The 10,607-nt window shown below is 41.4% G+C and overlaps 1 long non-coding RNA gene across 8 annotated transcripts in view; it reads right to left on the bottom strand.

The window, feature by feature from the left end:
* Positions 1-10,607, bottom strand: part of LOC108446335 — a 129,580-nt gene that overhangs the window by 33,142 nt on the left and 85,831 nt on the right. For all 8 annotated transcript variants that reach the window (XR_001861502.1, XR_001861499.1, XR_001861500.1 and 5 more), the window contains one exon: positions 5,194-5,287. This is a non-coding gene — a long non-coding RNA (uncharacterized LOC108446335). The remainder of the gene's footprint in view (positions 1-5,193; positions 5,288-10,607) is intronic.

Genomic DNA, 10,607 nt, shown 5'->3' with positions numbered 1-10,607 from the left:
TTCAGCAGTGCCCTGAGTGCCTGGCCAGTTGGGGCTGATGGGGCACACGGAACACCAGCTGGGCAGGGAGCCAGCTGGCGGCACAGCAGAGCTACAGGGATGCTGTGCCCAGCACTGGGAACGTGCAGGAAACAAAACCAGCAGCAAGGCACTGCACGGGTGCAGCCCTGAGAGGTCCAGCTGCACTTATGGATTGACACTGGGCTGGGCAGGGGGAAAGGGGGAAGAGATGTCCAGCTGGCAATTGCCAATTAGATGTTGGATTTTAATAGGGGTCTGAGTGATATGTTGTTTCTGGTTTAGGCTGAAACTTTTCTCTTACTGCCTCTTCCTCTAGAAAGGAAAACACCAGCCAAACCCTCTAAAATATTGCCATTCTTCCTATTAGGAGACTTTTCTTCTGAAGGAGGAAGACCTAGATCTAGAAGGGTTTAGGGAAAGCATTATGATTTCTTTTCTCCTCTTATAGAAATCCAGAAACTTGAGTATTAACATCCATGTGAGAATGTGTGGGAGCAAAGAACGTGGATTAAAGGTCTATCTTTAAGGAGAATTTTTTCATCCACAGGATCCCAGTGAACTCCCCACCACCACTAGCACTAATTTTACTGGAGACCTACGAGCCCACAGTGAGTAAAGAATAGGCAAGACACCAAAAAACAAGGTCCAAGGAACCAAACAATGTCAAGAACTCCAGTGGAGGGGATCTCTGTGGGTAAGCACAGTCTACCTGGGCTGGCTCCAGCAGCATTCCAACCAGTGCCAAGCCCTGTAGCTGTATCAGCACAGCCCACACCTGTTCCTTCAGTGTCAAAAATCTCCCTTTTACCTCAGCTTGTTATGGATCTGGTCAAGCCTGGTCTTCTGTTACTTTTGAAATCAGCAAGAAAAATCTAGTGTGGGAGAGGATCAAATCTATTTCCCTGTCTCCAGCTTCTACTAAATGCCTGACTATCCTCGTGCAATGCAACCTGAAGGCCTCCACTCTGACCACAGTCCTATTCCATCAGCCACTTGGCTTATTCTCTGGTGTTTGTATCCTGGAGTCCCAGCAGCAGCAAAAACAGCTGCCAACATCCTGGGAATATCTGCCTTGGAATCTCAACTACTGTGTGAAGCTGCTGCTCTCCAGTTTGAGATTTGTGTTTGCAAAGGAAATCTGTCCAACAACAACATCGAGAGAGGAAAAAAGGAGGAAAAAGGGCTTTATATAACAGAATTAACAGAGCTGTTGCAATAGTAACGTGAAGTTAACAGGCAACTTTTCCTCCTCCTTCTCTGCTCCCACCCCAATCTCCTCCTCTAACAGCAGTTTCATTTGTTTTTGTTTCCAGGCTTCTTTTACTGGCCACTCACACAGCCCCGCTCCCTTTGTCTAATTTGGATCTTGAACTTATATGCAACAGATTCTTGCTGTAACTGTAAATCTTTTTATGGCCCTTCTGCCTCTGAACTGTAAAAGCAATGCCACTGTAAGCTGCCTAAATGGGTCATAAATCCACTTAGTGCACCGAATGAGAAAAAAAAAAAAAGATTTTAAGGGAAAGAAGGAAAAAAAAAGGCAAACTAAGGTGGCTGGAGGGACACAGGGGAAAAAAACCAAGAATGTACTTGCTAAATGGAACCAAAATAACAGGAGTCAAAGGGAAAATATGGACACTGAGGTGGGGGGAAGGATGAAATAATGTATCTTGGTGGTAAAAACAAACGGCTGCTGCAGGGCTGTGCAGTTCATTAACACCCAGCGATTTACGGGACGACATTGGTTGCCCTCTCCACTCCTGTTGGCACCGCTGGGATATGGGAGCACCAGGAGAGTCTGTGAGCCTGCTAGCAGCTAATAGACTCTTTTTCCACTGGGTGGTCCAGGGACTGGTATCTGGGTCTAATTCCAGCTCTTTTGCACTGCCTGACTTCCAGGTTTAGTCGTGGCTCTGTGTCTTAGTTTATTCCATCCTGTAAATGGGAGATAAAGATATTCCCCTTGTTTGCAAACTGTTTTGAGAGCTGCTTAAATGCCACCAAGGAAGGGGCAGAACCAATTCCTCTGGCAGTCAACAGCAACAGTTTAATTTGTTTCTGTAGAAGCAGAGCTAGCCCAAAATGGGCCACTTTTGTCTACGTAATTTATTGCATTTATCACCATGGTATCTGAGCTCTAAGAGTATTATCCAAATTCCACTGAATTCACCGAATGTCTTTCCACTGCTTTCAATAAGTTTTGGATTTGACCCCAAAGTCACTAAAAAAACCAAACCTGAGGAATATGTCAAAAGAATGTAAGTGGGTGTGAGTTGAAATTGAGGAGTTTGGAGACGGGAATATGCAGAACAGTAGCTATTTAAAGACCAAGTTCGCTACTGAGTGGTCCCTTTTAATAGGGTTATATAAATACATTCCCGTCTCAATACATGTGGAAAAACAGGCAGTGAGGTGAGACTCTATTGCTTTATTTCTTATGGGAAATATTGTGCATAGCTGAATTACCTCTTCCCCTTTCCTCACCCACCACCCACAGTCCCTGGAAGCCTTCAGCAGCTGTGTATGGTGTGAAGAGGCACATCCGGCAGCACTGAGAGAGTTAAAAAGTTCACAGCTCTGCCCTTAAAATAAAGCCCCTGTTTTCACTGCATTCTCACTTTGCCTTACAGACTTGATCTGAATTTTGTCACTCAACGTGTCAGAATGGGAGGGGAGACTGGTTATGCCTTTTTTTATTATTGTTATTATTTTATTGGTCTGCTTCTTTGCAAGGAAAAGAGGAGGGGGGAAAATGTTCTTGCTTGGCTTTCTGTGAAGACCAAATGAATTTCAGTACAGCTCCCCCCCAGAAAGTCACTGCCCAGGTGGGCACCAATGGGGATTTCAATTCCCCTTCTCAGGACAAAAAGCCAGTGATAAAAGAGAACTGAGAGGTGAAGCCTTTCTTTTTCCCCAGTACCATGTGTGCAGTGCGCTGGCCGATAGCTCAGGTCAGGAGATGCTGATACTATAACTTAAAAGAATACTATTAAAATGATGGAAATCTTTGCCTATGAAAGGTGGGGACTGCACCTGGATAGTAATCACATTTCAAAGGAAATCCATCTGGTATTTTATTGCTTATTTTCTCCATGCACTTTGTGTAGAAGAACAATATGAGGGCTGGAATATTTCATATCGGGAGACTTCCAAAAAGCTGTTTGCTTGGTCAGGCCAATCAGCTACACAGATTTCTGCAATATTATCTCAGTTAAGGGCAACAATTGGAATATACTTTCTTTTTTAAAAACCTTCCTAAAAACACTGGCACAGCTCCTTGGAGCAGGCAAACTCCATCAAACTCTGTGGTGCTCATATACAGAAAAGTATGGAAGTCTTCAGTGTCTGGCAAGTTTTACAACTACAGCTGAAGTCAAGGGAATCTAATTTTTGCCATCACCAGAGCGAGGAGCAATCTGCTGCACTGAGGACTGAATCCTGCCTGCATGTATGGGCTGGGCAGTGGGACACAGATGTCACAGGGTGCAGCACAGGACAGTTAGGAGGCAATCCTTTGGCCAGGTGAGAACCAGCTCCAAGAAAAGACTGCTCATGTTTTAATAACACCAAGCTAGAGCTGGACTGGGCCTGCTTGCAAACTGTGTCTGCTTGCAAACAACCATGCCTATATATTACAAAGAGCACATTTTCAAAGAAAATCTATATAAAGTCTTTAAAGACCCTGAGAATGCAGCAACAGTCTTAAAATAAAATCGCATACAGGCAGAGCGACCTGATGACAAGACAACCTCTCCTTCACTGCCAGCTCAAGTGATTTTGTTAATTCCTGTGAATACATCACAGGTCTCAAGATGACTGATGCTTTCATTACCACCTTGGCCTCAGCCATTAGATGATTGTTATGAACCTCAACTTTCATTTTCAAAGTTTTAGCTGTCACCTTTCAAATGAATGACGAAAACAAATTTTAGAGCAGAAAAATGTAAGGTAAACCCTACAGAAAAGCAGAAGACAATTTAAAAATATTATTATATTAATTATTTCTTCTATGTCTTGAACTTTTAATGATGATGATGTTTGATGGCTAGAATAAAGGTTACTGGCTAGCTGACAACAGCAATGTGACTGTAAATGAAACCCATGCAACAAAATTTGGCTATAACCCACACTTGCTTTAAATTTGTGCAACCTCTAGTACAGAACTAGGAAACAGTCACAGATTTAATTTACTTTTCACTTCTGATGCTCTCTGCATATTGTGGGGGATATGGTTTTGGCAAGGAGTTTGCATTTATTAGCACATATAAATATACCAAGAATGTTTAGTCTTGCTGTTAAAGCTCAGATCTAGAAGACAGGAATATGTCAGAAGCTGAGTGTCATTTTTAAAAGCAAGCTTCAAACCCATGTATTTCTCTTGAAATACTTTACAAGTAAACCAAACGCACCCAAAAGAGTTCAGAAGGCAGAAATTAGACATAACGTGAAATATTCTTCTTAAAAAACTATTTCATTATTTCTAAGATCTGGAAAACTGATTCATGATTTCTAAATATTTGGAATTGCAAATACTGCTGTTAACTGCTTGTCATTGTTTCACATAACAACACCCGGGTGCAAGGACAGATTTCTGTCTCCCTAACTAAATAGTGGAGAGAAGATTTATTGAAATATTGTGCAGAGCCATACTTCAGCAGCCCAAGTTCAATAACAGATGCTGGCAATGGGTCTCCCTGCCCATTCCTGTGTTGACATCCCTGCAGGCATCACAAGACCGAGCATCCCAGGGCACTGCAACATGTTTTGGAAGATTCAGGTGAGATATTTTGCTATGAACCATCCTGTGTGACCCTGGCATAGATAAGCCCAGGTCCCTTGGGAGAAGGGTAACATCACACTGGAGAGAGCAACATGGCAAGAGATATTAAAGATATTCTTATTTCTGAAGTGCTCAAAAAGCTGTTTAGAAGTGTTATAGTTCAGAGAAGCCCTTTTATTCTTCCTTAAGCAGTTTAAAAAACAAAAGAGATTTGGATGAAGATTTCTGCCTAGCTCTGAACTGCCTCTTTATTTCTGCTTGCTTTTTTTTACTCCTTTTGCCAATGTTTAGGATGAGAACAATTTATTTTGGAGTCAGCCTCAAATTTCTTGTTCATTTCAGTTTATTTTGGATCAGATTCCTAAATTCATTTACATCCACACACAACCTACCCACACTACTGAAGGGAAGAAGCTTCCTCCCAGCTTGAGGAGAACCTGCTGCCGACAAACTCCTTCTCCTCTGGACCATAACCTTTGACTCCTCCTGTGGGGGAGAAGGGAGAAATGCAATCAGCTACAGAATTCCAGTACGTCCCTCTGGGGTGTCAGACATCCAATTTCCAAGCAACCATTAAAAAGTCCATATGGAATTTCATTTTTAATATGAAGCAACAAGGAACAGGAAAACCCAGCAGTGAACACAAGCCGTGTGTTACTCCTGCCTGCAGGCTTGGGACAGGCTCTGAGCCTTTCCAGGTGCTCTCCTCTGCACAGAGCATGAGCTGTGGGGAGCTTCAGCACGCTTGGGGTGCTCTTACACTTTGTTTTTATTATTTTAACTAAGAAACTAGCTGCTTGGTCCATTTGAGGAGGGTATGGCTTTGAGACAGATGTGGAAATAATCTGAAAACATGAGGGTCAGGCAGTGGAACACTTCCAAGATTATATGAAACATTAAGCAAGTGAATGGAGAACATTTATTTTCCCATCTCACATCCCACCTTAACATTGGATTTCTCAGGCTTATCTTCACATCTGCATTATAACTGAACATTAATTGTGTTTTCTTCTGTGTTTTTTCCTGTAGATCAAAAAAGTTCCAATCTAGAGCCTCCCCTTTCATACCAAAGAGTTGTTTTTTTCACCTCTGGCACCAGCTGAGCAGCCAGGAGCTGGCTGCAATGCCAGAGACACTGATGGACTGCGGGGACACGCTGCAGCCCATGGACCTCTGGAAATGAAGATGAAATGAGGCTCCGTTGTGTGCAGCACATTGATAAGATTTTGGCCCCCATTTCAGTGTGACCCAATAGGTTTAAATTGCTTCATTTCTCAGCCAGCCAAGAGCAAATGGGTGGTAGATGTGATATGGCTGTTCACTGGAAATCACCCTTGATTGATTTACCTTCTCCTCCTCCACAGTGTATGGGCTCAGTATGTGGCTAGGACACATAAATTACAGAGAAAAAACCTTTCATGGTTGTGTATAGTCTATATATGTTGTCACCCCATCAGAGGAGAAGCTTTTATGAAGTATTAGCTCTAAGTGTATACAGAATAGAAATGATAATTTTTATTTGCTTGTCAGAAGGTAAGTCACATTTCAAAGTACTATTTGTGCATTAAAATCAAATAGAACCAGGTAGCTTTGATCTTTTTTTTAGTTAAAGAAACAACCAGAAAATGCTGCTGCTGGTTATCAAACCAAGAGAGTTTTTAGGAGAATTTTTGTTTTTTTGAAAAGAAATAAGAGCTGTGAAATTAAAAAAAAAATCAGTTTTCATTAACAAGATTTCAACAGTTTGGGATTTGCTTTTGCCTTTTTTGAAAGAAGATACAAAGATGTTTCATTTGAAAGCGTTTGCAGAAAAAAAAAAATTCTACCAGCACTGTTACATTGTTATTTCTGGGGGCTGAGTAACAAGAGATTGGAGAACTCCTCCTAAGAATCATTTGGGTGATTTATAAACTTCACTGAGATTGGAACATGGCCCTCATTTCAGGCTGTAATACCCACAGTGCCACCCCCTAGTATTGAGAACAATCACTTGAACCCAGATTAAAAAGAATTGAGATTAACATCAGCGAATAAAGACAAGGGGTGGGTCTGTCTCGGGTTTGTGCAGCATGTGAGAGCACAAACTGACTGCAGACTGCATTTCCCCAGGGACACAGCACTGACATTTGTACAGACACACAACAGCAGGAGCTGGGCACAGAGCAGGGTCTCTGCTCCAGCCTGGCTGGGATGCACCGGAGAGCCGGGCTTTGGCTGGGAGAGGCAGCTGGGAGAAGAGAAAGGGAGGAAAGGGTCTTGCAGGCCTGTGCTTAATATTCATTAAATTGGGGTTTAGATCAGGTAAATTTGGACAAACACACAAGGTGAGATTTTTAGATTCTTTATCTGAGTATTGAAGCTTTTAGGACACTTGTAGTCCACCCATCTCTAAGTAATGTCTCAAAGTGATTTTCCATCCTATGCTCAAAACTTCAAAACTACCCCAAGTGGGAAGACTTCTTTTTGTCCATACCAAAGTCAGCTCCCACTGAAGGCAATAATTTCCCCCCCTCTCTCCCCAAGGTCAGTATAGATTTACAAGATTCAGCTCTATTTTAACATTTTAATGTCCCTTCAGTTCTGAAATCTGCCGTGCTTCTCTGGTTACTGTAGGGTAAATAGTGCGTAACTGCTGACTGCAGGAACCCTGGAGAAAGTTACCACCACAACATTTGATAATTAATAGTTACTAGCAAAATTCCACTGTTCATATCAATTTGGTGAAAGAAGAAAGGAAATTGATATATTTTGAACCATAAAATATTACTCCTCCAATGCAATACGAACTCCCGCAGCATAAAGACCATCCCTGCAAACCACTGCCAGAAATCCCTGCCAGTCTCCCAGGATCCCAACCAACTCCTCCCCATTTTCCCCAACCAAAGCTCTGCACTGAGCAAAGCACACCTGCCATTAATCTCAGAGCATTACCAGCTCTCAGCACAAACTGGTAGTGCTGTGGCTGGGGGATGATGTATGGGGATGTCACCAGCTCCCTCTCCTCCAAAACATGCCCCCTTCCCCTCCTGCAGGCATTTTTTATGGGCTCCAGTGACTCAGGCGTTCCAGCTCTCCCAGCCATCCCGCTGGGTGACAGGAGGCCAGTGGCAGCTGTCCCCTGTGGCCGGTGGGGACGGGAGGCTGCAGGAGGGAGGCAGGAGCTGGGCGTAATTAACGGGACAATTGAATGGGTTATGCCTCTCTGATTTCAATTAACCTCTGAACTTTGCCGTGACAAGATCTCATGGTTACCAACTAACTTCAGCAAAAAACAGATGTGATGACTGGTTAATCCAAGATCTCAGGGTATCGTCGGGGTTTGACGGGGCTCTTCTCAGATCACTTAATGCTCACCAAAAGAAAAAGGAGCAACTGTGGGTCTGATTATTGTATCGGAGCCGGAGTCCGATTTGTTCCCATTTCAAATCAACCTCAGGATTCAATAATGGTAGAAAAATTAAGTCAAGAAACCCAGAGAAATATATTACTGGCATTAAGGATGCAGGCATTCAAAGCGGGCAAAACAGATTAATGTATACAGACAGATAAATAAGAAAAAATATCTTCGTTCAAGAAAGACTGAGATAAGCACAGAGCTGACATCAAGGAACAAACCAATCTGGCTATGTTAGGAATAGAGCTTCCTATTATTTACTCATGTATTTTAGAGAGCACTTTTTAGTTTTAAAATCAGCACAGAGTTTTAGAGTTTCAATACAAGAGGTTATTTTAAAATCCTCTATGAACTACAAAGATTTCTAGCTTACAACAAACCTACAACTAAGAATTAATATCAATCAAAGGAATGTAAATTTTTAAATTAAACATATTTTGCATTGTTCTGCCTTTTAAATTCAGACACTAGAGAGAAAAATCGTGGTTTTGCTGGCCTTTCTTTTCAGTATAATTTTGTCACTTAAATTGTTGACCCTCTTTGGTTATTGGAATAGATTTAATTGTGCTATCACGAGTAGGGCCGACATGGCCAGAGAATAAACTGTTATCACTCTGCCTATTGGCTTAAATTAATTTGCTCTTAATATTTAAGCAGTTATAAATGAAAAATTAATTTATGATAGTAGAGCCTGCATTTTCATGTAGTTGCAGTTACAGCACCAGGTATGAGAGACACAGAAAGGTATTGAAGCAAAACCAAAGGTTACAGTGAAAAAAAGGTTATAAACTCCAGAAACCATGACCAGACTTATAACATCTCAAACAGATGTGTTATCCCATAAGCAATTCCAAGCAAATTTGAAAAAAAAAATCAGTGTTGATGACTGGATAATAAACCTCAAATACATTAATAAAAATATTAATTTAAAAAGAAAAACAATGCAGAAATATTTAAAAGGTATTAAAAAAATCCACTGACTGAACAGTGCAGACTATTGTCAACCTCTACTAAGACTTTGTTATGCAGTTCTTCGTAGCTTAAATACCACAATTCATCAAATTAATTGCAAGCCTGCAAATTTCTTATTCATAACAGTAAATAACAACATCTATTAAATAACTTCTTGCAATGAAAATCTCACTGCCTAGGCTGATATTATGATGTGTTTTTATCCTAATGGATTTAAAGCACCTACAGTAAACAAGAGCCAAAAGTCAAAGCTTTTTTAAAGCAAAATATGCCATTCTTAATATGTAAGAAATGCCTTTCAGACACTTGAAGATGCCCATGTCACAGCAGACTTCAGTTCCTTACACATTATCAGCCCTATCTAATAAAGGCTCGTGTCCCAGTGAAAGAAGCATTTGGCTCTTCTCACCTAATCAATAACATTCAGGAAAAGTCCCTTCTTCCAGCAGCAGCATAAATTACCAGATATATGCAAATAGACTTGACAATGTTAATTGCCAGGGCTGATTGGTGATTAATTTTTTGATTATGATCAATCATTCCACACGAATTTTAATAAGACATTCCAGGCAATCTGCAAATTGGTAATAATTAGGGATCCCAACCAGTAACGCATCCACAGCCAACTAAAACACATCCCTGTGATTGAGCCTGTTCTGTGAACAACAGGCTCCAGTCTGGAAGAAGAGAAAAGGGAAAGATCAAAAGCTCCAAAGCCTGCTGGGACCACGGTGTCACCTCTAACAAGAAGTTCCTTTTTTGCCAGTTTTAGGCAAGATGGGGTTTGGCATCCTCTAGCACAACCGGCCACCTTCTTCGTGTCCCTCAGATGGTCACAAATTAAATCAGAGTTTCAGTTCCATGACAATGCCTTGGAAATGTCGCCTCAATTCACAGTCTTCCAGATGGGAAGATGAACACAAGATCCCAAAAAAAAACCAACCAAAAATATTTCTCAGAGCAATCCTGCCAGACCTGCAGGGAACATGCCTAAAGGCAGCACACAATTAGATTTTCAGGCCCTGCAAATTAAAAAAGGGCCAAACAGAAGGTTCATACAATATCTTTTCTTTCTAGTGCACAGCAGGCAGCAGTACTAACTTTTTAGCAACAAGAGAAATGTTTTCCCTGTGTGACACTTGTTTGTGTACTTTATGGTGAAAGTTCAGACATTGCTGTAAATACAACAGCTCAAAATGCAATATGATTAATAATATTTCCTTTTAGAAGGAATTCTCTGGCAAACATAAATATCCTCATACAACACTTTAAACCCAAACACTATTGCTGTGTACAAACCAGAAAGTGCAAGTGACTGGAAGAGGGCATGAAGTTTTTTAAACTTTCAGAGCAAGTGTTTGACTTTGCTCTGCATTCTACTTGGACAGACAGACCTTGACACCTGCGAAGAGAAGCTGAAAAGGCATCGCCTGCTGTCAA

This window comes from Corvus brachyrhynchos, unplaced genomic scaffold (assembly GCF_000691975.1).
Source record: "Corvus brachyrhynchos isolate BGI_N302 unplaced genomic scaffold, ASM69197v1 scaffold10, whole genome shotgun sequence".
Classification (NCBI taxonomy): Eukaryota; Metazoa; Chordata; class Aves; order Passeriformes; family Corvidae; genus Corvus; species Corvus brachyrhynchos.
The sequence above is the reverse complement of the archived record's forward strand: the minus strand, read 5'-3'. Positions and strand labels throughout refer to the sequence as shown.